The sequence below is a fragment of the Arachis hypogaea genome, chromosome 1 (genome assembly GCF_003086295.3).
Source record: "Arachis hypogaea cultivar Tifrunner chromosome 1, arahy.Tifrunner.gnm2.J5K5, whole genome shotgun sequence".
Classification (NCBI taxonomy): Eukaryota; Viridiplantae; Streptophyta; class Magnoliopsida; order Fabales; family Fabaceae; genus Arachis; species Arachis hypogaea.
The window spans coordinates 50,343,799-50,351,204 of NC_092036.1; the positions used below are offsets into that span (position 1 = coordinate 50,343,799).

The window sequence follows — 7,406 nt, forward strand, 5'->3', positions numbered from 1 at the left end:
TCTTCCTCAGATGAAGCCTCCTTAGTACTGCTTGGTGCATTTTGCATTCCAGACAGACTTTGAGAAATCATATTGACTTGTTGAGTCAATATTTTATTCTGAGCCAATATGGCATTCAGAGTGTCAATCTCAAGAACTCCTTTCTTCTGACTAGTCCCATTGTTCACAGGATTTCTTTCAGTAGTGTACATGAATTGGTTATTTGCAACCATTTCAATCAGTTCTTGAGCTTCAGTAGGCGTCTTCTTCAGATGAAGAGATCCTCCTGCAGAGCTGTCCAAAGACATCTTGGATAGTTCAGAGAGACCATCATAGAAAATACCTATGATGCTCCATTCAGAAAGCATATCAGAAGGACACTTTCTGATTAATTGTTTGTATCTTTCCCAAGCTTCATAGAGGGATTCTCCTTCCTTCTGTCTGAAGGTTTGGACTTCCACTCTAAGCTTACTCAATTTTTGAGGTGGAAAGAACTTTGCCAAGAAGGCATTGACTAGCTTTTCCCAAGAGTCCAGGCTTTCTTTAGGTTGAGAGTCCAACCATGTCCTAGCTCTGTCTCTTACAGCAAAAGGGAATAGTATAAGTCTGTAGACCTCAGGGTCAACCCCATTAGTCTTGACAGTGTCACAGATTTGCAAGAATTCAGCTAAAAACTGATGAGGATCTTCCAATGGAAGTCCATGGAACTTGCAATTCTGTTGCATTAGAGAAACCAATTGAGGCTTAAGCTCAAAGTTGTTTGCTCCAATGGCAGGGATAGAGATGCTTCTCCCATAGAAATCGGGAGTAGGTGCAGTGAAGTCACCCAGCACCTTCCTTGCATTGTTGGCATTGTTGTTGTTTTCGGCTGCCATGAGTTCTTCTTCTTTGAAGAATTCGGTCAGGTCCTCTAAAGAGAGTTGTGCTTTGGCTTCTCTTAGCTTTCTCTTCAAGGTCCTTTCAGGTTCAGGGTCAGCTTCAACAAGAATGCTTTTGTCTTTGCTCCTGCTCATAAGAAAGAGAAGAAAACAAGAAAATATGGAATCCTCTATGTCACAGTATAGAGATTCCTTGAGGTGTCAGAGTAAAAGAAAAGTAGAAGACAGAAGTAGAAAATTCGAACTTATCAAAGAAGATGGAGTTCGAATTTTGCATTAAGGGATAGTGTTAGTCCATAAATAGAAGGATGTGAGAAGGAGGGAAGTAATTTTCGAAAATTAAGTAAAAGATTTTGAAAACATTTTTGAAAACACTACTTGCTTTTCGAAAATGAAAGTGGAAAAGAAATCATGTGATTTTTGAAAAAGATTTTGAAATTAGAAATCAAAAAGATTTGATTGAAAACTATTTTGAAAAAGATGTGGTTAAGAAGATATGATTAGTTTTAAAAAGATGTGATTGAGAAGATATGATTTGAAAAACATTTTAAAAAGATTTGATTTTGAAAATTAAAAACTTGGCTAACAAGAAAATATATGATTCAAACATTAAACCTTCCTCAACAGAAAAGGCAACATACTTGAAATGTTGAATCAAATCATTAATTGATAGCAAGTATCTTTGAAAATGGAAAGAAATTGATTTTGAAAAAGATTTGATTGAAAAATTGATTTGAAAAAGATTTGATTTTAAAAAGATTTTGAAAACTTAAAAAAAATTTGATTTGAAAACAAAATCTTCCCTTTTAGCCATCCTGGCGTTAAACGCCCAGAATGGTGCACATTCTGGCGTTTAACGCCCAAAACTATACCCTTTTGGGCGTTAAACGCCCAACCAGGTACCCTGGCTGGCGTTTAAACGCCAGTCTGTCTTCCTTATAGGGCATTTTAAACGCCCAGCTTTTTCTGTGCAATTCCTCTGCTGTATGTTCTGAATCTTCAATTCTCTGTATTATTGACTTGAGAAGACACAAATTAAAAATATTTTTGGATTTTTAATAATTAGGACAAATCAAAATGCAATAAGAATCATATAACAATGCATGCAAGACACCAAACTTAGTAGTTTGTATACTACTGACACTAACAAAATGAGAATGCATATGAGACACACAAAACACTCAAGTCAATGGAATTCAAAGATCAGAGCAAGAAATCATCAAGAATTACTTGAAGATCCTTAAGGACACATGAATGGATGCATGCAATTGACACCAAACTTAAGATGAGACACTAGACTCAAACAAGAAATTTTTGGATTTTATGATTTTTTTGAATTTTTTTGTGTTTTTCGAAAATTAAGTGGAAAAAGATATCAAAATTCTTAATGAGAATTCCAGGAATCAGTGCAATGCTAGTCTAAGACTCCGGTCCAGGAATTAGACATGGCTTCACAGCCAGCCAAGCTTTCAAAGAAAGCTTCGGTCCAAAACACTAGACATGGCCAAAGGCCAGCCAAGCCTTAGCAGATCACTGCTCCAAAAGCAAGATTGATAGAAATCAACAAGCTCTTGTGATGATAAGTTGAAACCTCGGTCCAATGAGATTAGACATGGCTTCTCAGCCAGCCAGTCTTCAACAAATCATCATGAAACTCTAGAATTCATCTTCAAGAATTTCGAAAAAATTAAATACCTAATCTAAGCAACAAGATGAACCGTCAGTTGTCCAAACTGAACAATCCCCGGCAACGGCGCCAAAAACTTGGTGCGCGAAATTGTGAACAATACTTTTCACAAATCTCATAATCCCTGGTCATGAACCCCAAAAACTTGGTGTTCAATACCATGGCATTACACAACTTCGCACAACTAACCAGCAAGTGCACTGGGTCGTCCAAGTAATAAACCTTACGCGAGTAAGGGTCGATCCCACGGAGATTGTTAGTATGAAGCAAGCTATGGTCATCTTGTAAATCTTAGTCAGGCAAACTCAAATGGATATGGTGATGAACGCATAAAAACATAAAGATAGAGATAGTGATACTTATGTAATTCATTGGTAGGAACTTCAGACAAGCGTATGAAGATGCCTTCCCTTCCGTCTCTCTGCTTTCCTACTGTCTTCATCCAATCCTTCTTACTCCTTTCCATGGCAAGCTTATGTAGGGTTTCACCGTTGTCAGTGGCTACCTCCCATCCTCTCAGTGAAAACGTTCCTATGCTCTGTCACAGCATGGCTAATCATCTGTCGGTTCTCGGTCAGGCCGGAATAGAATCCAGCGATTCTTTTGCGTCTGTCACTAACGCCCCGCCTGCTAGGAGTTTGAAGCACGTCACAGTCATTCAATCATTGAATCCTACTCAGAATACCACAGACAAGGTTAGACCTTCCGGATTCTCTTGAATGCCGCCATCAGTTCTAGCCTATACCACGAAGACTCTGATCTCACGGAATGGTTGGCTCGGTTGTCAGGCGAGCACTCGGTTGTCAGGCGATCAACCATGCATCGTGCAATCAGGAATCCACGAGATATTCACCCAATCGAAGGTAGAACGGAGGTGGTTGTCAGTCACACGTTCATAGGTGAGAATGATGATGAGTGTCACGGATCATCACATTCATCAAGTTGAAGAACAAGTGATATCGTAGAACAAGAACAAGCAGAATTGAATGGAAGAACAATAGTAATTGCATTAATACTCGAGGTACAGCAGAGCTCCACACCTTAATCTATGGTGTGTAGAAACTCCACCGTTGAAAATACATAAGTATAAGGTCTAGGCATGGCCGTGAGGCCAGCCTCCCAATGATCTAAGAACTAGGTGTCCAAAGATGATCTAGAGATCTAGAGTGATCAAAAGATTAAAATACAATAGTAAAAGGTCCTACTTATAGAAAACTAGTAGCCTGGGTGTACAGAGATGAGTAAATGACATAAAAATCCACTTCCGGGCCCACTTGGTGTGTGCTTGGGCTGAGCAATGAAGCATTTTCGTGTAGAGACTCTTCTTGGAGTTAAACGCCAGCTTTAGTGCCAGTTTGGGCGTTTAACTCCCATTTGGGTGCCAGTTCCAGCGTTTAACGCTGGGATTTCTGAGGGTGACTTTGAACGCCGGTTTGGGCCATCAAATCTTGGGCAAAGTATGGACAATCATATATTGCTGGAAAGCCCAGGATGTCTACTTTCCAACACCGTTGAGAGCGCGCCAATTGGGCATCTGTAGCTCCAGAAAATCCACTTCGAGTGCAGGGAGGTCAGAATCCAACAGCATCTGCAGTCCTTTTTAGTCTCTGAATCAGATTTTTTCTCAGGTCCCTCAATTTCAGCCAGAAAATACCTGAAATCACAGAAAAACACACAAACTCATAGTAAAGTCCAGAAAAGTGAATTTTAACTAAAAATTAATAAAAATATGCTAAAAACTAACTATATCATACCAAAAACATACTAAAAATAATGCCAAAAAGCGTACAAATTATCCGCTCATCAGGTATCTATCTCAACAGTTTCCCAAACCCACTGATGGGTTTCCCAGTGACACAGAGAAGAATCCAAGAGGAGAAACAAAGAAAGTAAGGTGGGAAGAATGCAAGATGATCACCACAAGTGATGAGATGAGTAAAGAGGAAGTGGACACACAAACAGAACACTTCCAAGACAGTCCAAAGGAAAATCATGAAGACAAAAACCATGCACCCCAACCCACACACAGGGAGGAGCTAAAGAAAGGGGAGATCCTGAACCCATATGTACCCTTTCCCCAAAGGCTCTAAAGTGGTGTAGCAAGGAGAATGTATTCAAGATTCCTTGACATGTTTGCATCCCTTGATGTAAATATACCATTCATTAAGGCCCTCCAGAAAATGCCCTCCTACATCAAGTACATAAAGGAACTTCTGGCCAAAAAGAGTTTATTGAAGGGTGGACAAACAATAAAGATGAATAGGGAGTGTAGTGCTCTCATTCAAACAGAGCCACCTACAAAGAAGAAGGATCCAGGGAGTTTCCACATTCCCTGTGCTATAGGTGAGACAATGATTGATAAGGGGCTCTTTGACCTGGGCGCAAGTATCAACCTAATGCCTCTATCCCTCATGAAAAAGCTTCAAATCAATGAGTTAACACCCACAGATGTAATCATCAAATTGGCTGACAAAACTCAAAAATAGGCAATAGGACTGGTTGAGAACGTGTTAGTGAAGGTTGGGAACTACTTCCTGCCCACGGACTTTGTTATCCTGGAAATGAAAGAGAATCACATCCATCCCATCATCCTGGGGAGGCCATTTTTAGCCACAGCCAGGGCGCTTATAGATGTGGAGCGAAGAGAGCTAGTATTAAGGATACACGATGAATAGCTCACCTTCAACGTTTTCAAACCCTCACAAGAAGCAGATCATGATAACAAAGAGTCAGAGGAAGATCACAATAAGGGGCTGATGGAAGAGACAAACATGGTAACACAAGCACCACACCTGAAAATCCCCATTGGTGACAACCAATGTGATTAGAAGGAGCAACAGCCAAGTGTAATCCAAGAGGAACTAGACCCACTAGAGTCATATGAGACAAGCAACAAAACCCTCCTGAAAGAGAAAACCATAAGGAGAAAAGTGACATCAAGGGACACAAGAAAAAAGCCCCAAGGGGATGAAAAAAAAGAAGATCTCTATAGAAGATTTCCCTCCAGGAGATGAAGTGGTCTCTGCCTACTTTCCATCTATACCACCTCATCTCCCCACCATTCCATCTCAGCTGCCTCCAGTATACACCATCAACAAAATCTTGTCCTTAGAACATGTGGAGCTTCTTAACAAAGCCAATGGAGACAAATTCACTGCAAGGGGTGAAGATTTGAAGCACTACCAACCACCCTGACAAAGGCCAAACGTCAAGCTAATGACGCTAAAGAAGCACTTCATGGGAGGCAACCCATGTTCTATACCCTTTCTTTTTAATCTCTAATATTAGTTAATAAGGCAAAGTTCATGGATTCTAAATCAAGTTTGACGAACACTTAGAAGAATTTTTATATGCAACATATAGTGAACAACAAGTTTGGTGTTCAAGGCATACTAAGATTGCATGAACACAACCCATATCATGTTAATCTTAGAGTCTTAATCAAACCTTGTTGCACCATATGACCACAAACAAGTTTGGTGTTACCAACGTTACATGTATGGGTAATTGGATGGTCGGTTAATTTACATTCGTGAATAGCATTTAGTTATTTAAAAGCAAAAAAGGATTTTTATAGTAGCCATTTCATATTTTAATTTTTCCCACCAAAAATTCAATTGACTTTTGCATTCTTTTGTCTTGTATAGGAAATCAAAAAGGGGATTGGTGGAACTTGATAAGACCATCAAAGAAGGGAGGTTCGGCCACTATACCAAGGAAAATGCACACTTGTCCTCAAGGGGAGTATCTTGGGAAGTGTTGCCATGCAACATTGGGAGTAGGATAGCCTTGGAGACCGAATCAAGACCCTCATAAAGGAAGTGATCCTTGTGTCCATCCAATGCAAAACCCCAACCGTTCACTACTAAGCCATGCCATCAATCCACACCCTTCAAACACCCATCATCTTTCTATATAAATGATCCCCACTTTACACCTTTCCATACGGAAGTGTCATTCCCATCCATATCTCTCTTCCTTCTCTCGAACACACACACTCCATACTCCACCAAAAGTTTCACACACACTCTCATAGCCACATCTTGTGAGCCGCAAACATAACAACCATTACTCATGGTATCGTCGAGCTCTAAAAGGAGAAGAGGGAATGAGCCTATGGAGCAGCCTCCTTTTGATGCCAGGAGATTCAAGACCGCATTCCATGAGCTCCAATATGAACGGATCAAAAACAAGAAAATATTGCCAAAACTGACATTCCAGTTCAACGAGGATGAGTGCCCAAAGATTAGAGAGAAGATTGCACAGAGGGGTTGGCAAAAGCTCACGAACCCAGAAATAAAGATAAATGCAAACCTCATTAAGGAGTTCTATCCCAATGTGGCCAGAGAAGACAATACTAGGGCCCCCACCTTCAAAAGCTACGTGAGAGGAACAGAAGTGGACTTCAGCCCCAATGCTATAACAAGGACTCTTCAGCTGAGATCGCCACATTTTGGTGAGCTCAGTTACCAAGTAAGAATAAGCAATGCCCCCGACGAAGATGAACTTGAAGAAATCGTGAATGATATATGTGTTATAGAATCTAATTGGGAAAGATACTCAGATAAGAGACTATGGTTCATTAGGAGAGGAGACCTCATCCTGGAAGCCAAGGGATGGTTTGAGCTAGTAAGGAGGTCTATCCTTCCAGCTGCAAACAATTCTGAGGTCAATATTGCTCGAGCTACCATGGTACATTGCTTAGTAAAGGGTGGGAGTATCAATGTGCACGAAATCATAGCTGAAGGGATCCAGGACTCAGTTGAGAAGAATGATCTGGGTGCTAGACTTTGGTACCCCAACACCATCCTTAGACTATGCATGAAAGCCAAGGTGGTATTCGAAGATAACAATCCACAGTG

General features: G+C 40.5%; 1 non-coding gene across 1 annotated transcript; it reads left to right on the forward strand.

Annotated features, from left to right (window-relative positions):
* The first annotated feature begins 341 nt into the window (after positions 1 to 341).
* Positions 342 to 449, forward strand: LOC112716369 (small nucleolar RNA R71). Its single transcript, XR_003160316.1, has one exon. It is a non-coding gene; the product is annotated as a small nucleolar RNA R71 (small nucleolar RNA).
* The last annotated feature ends 6,957 nt before the right edge of the window (positions 450 to 7,406 follow it).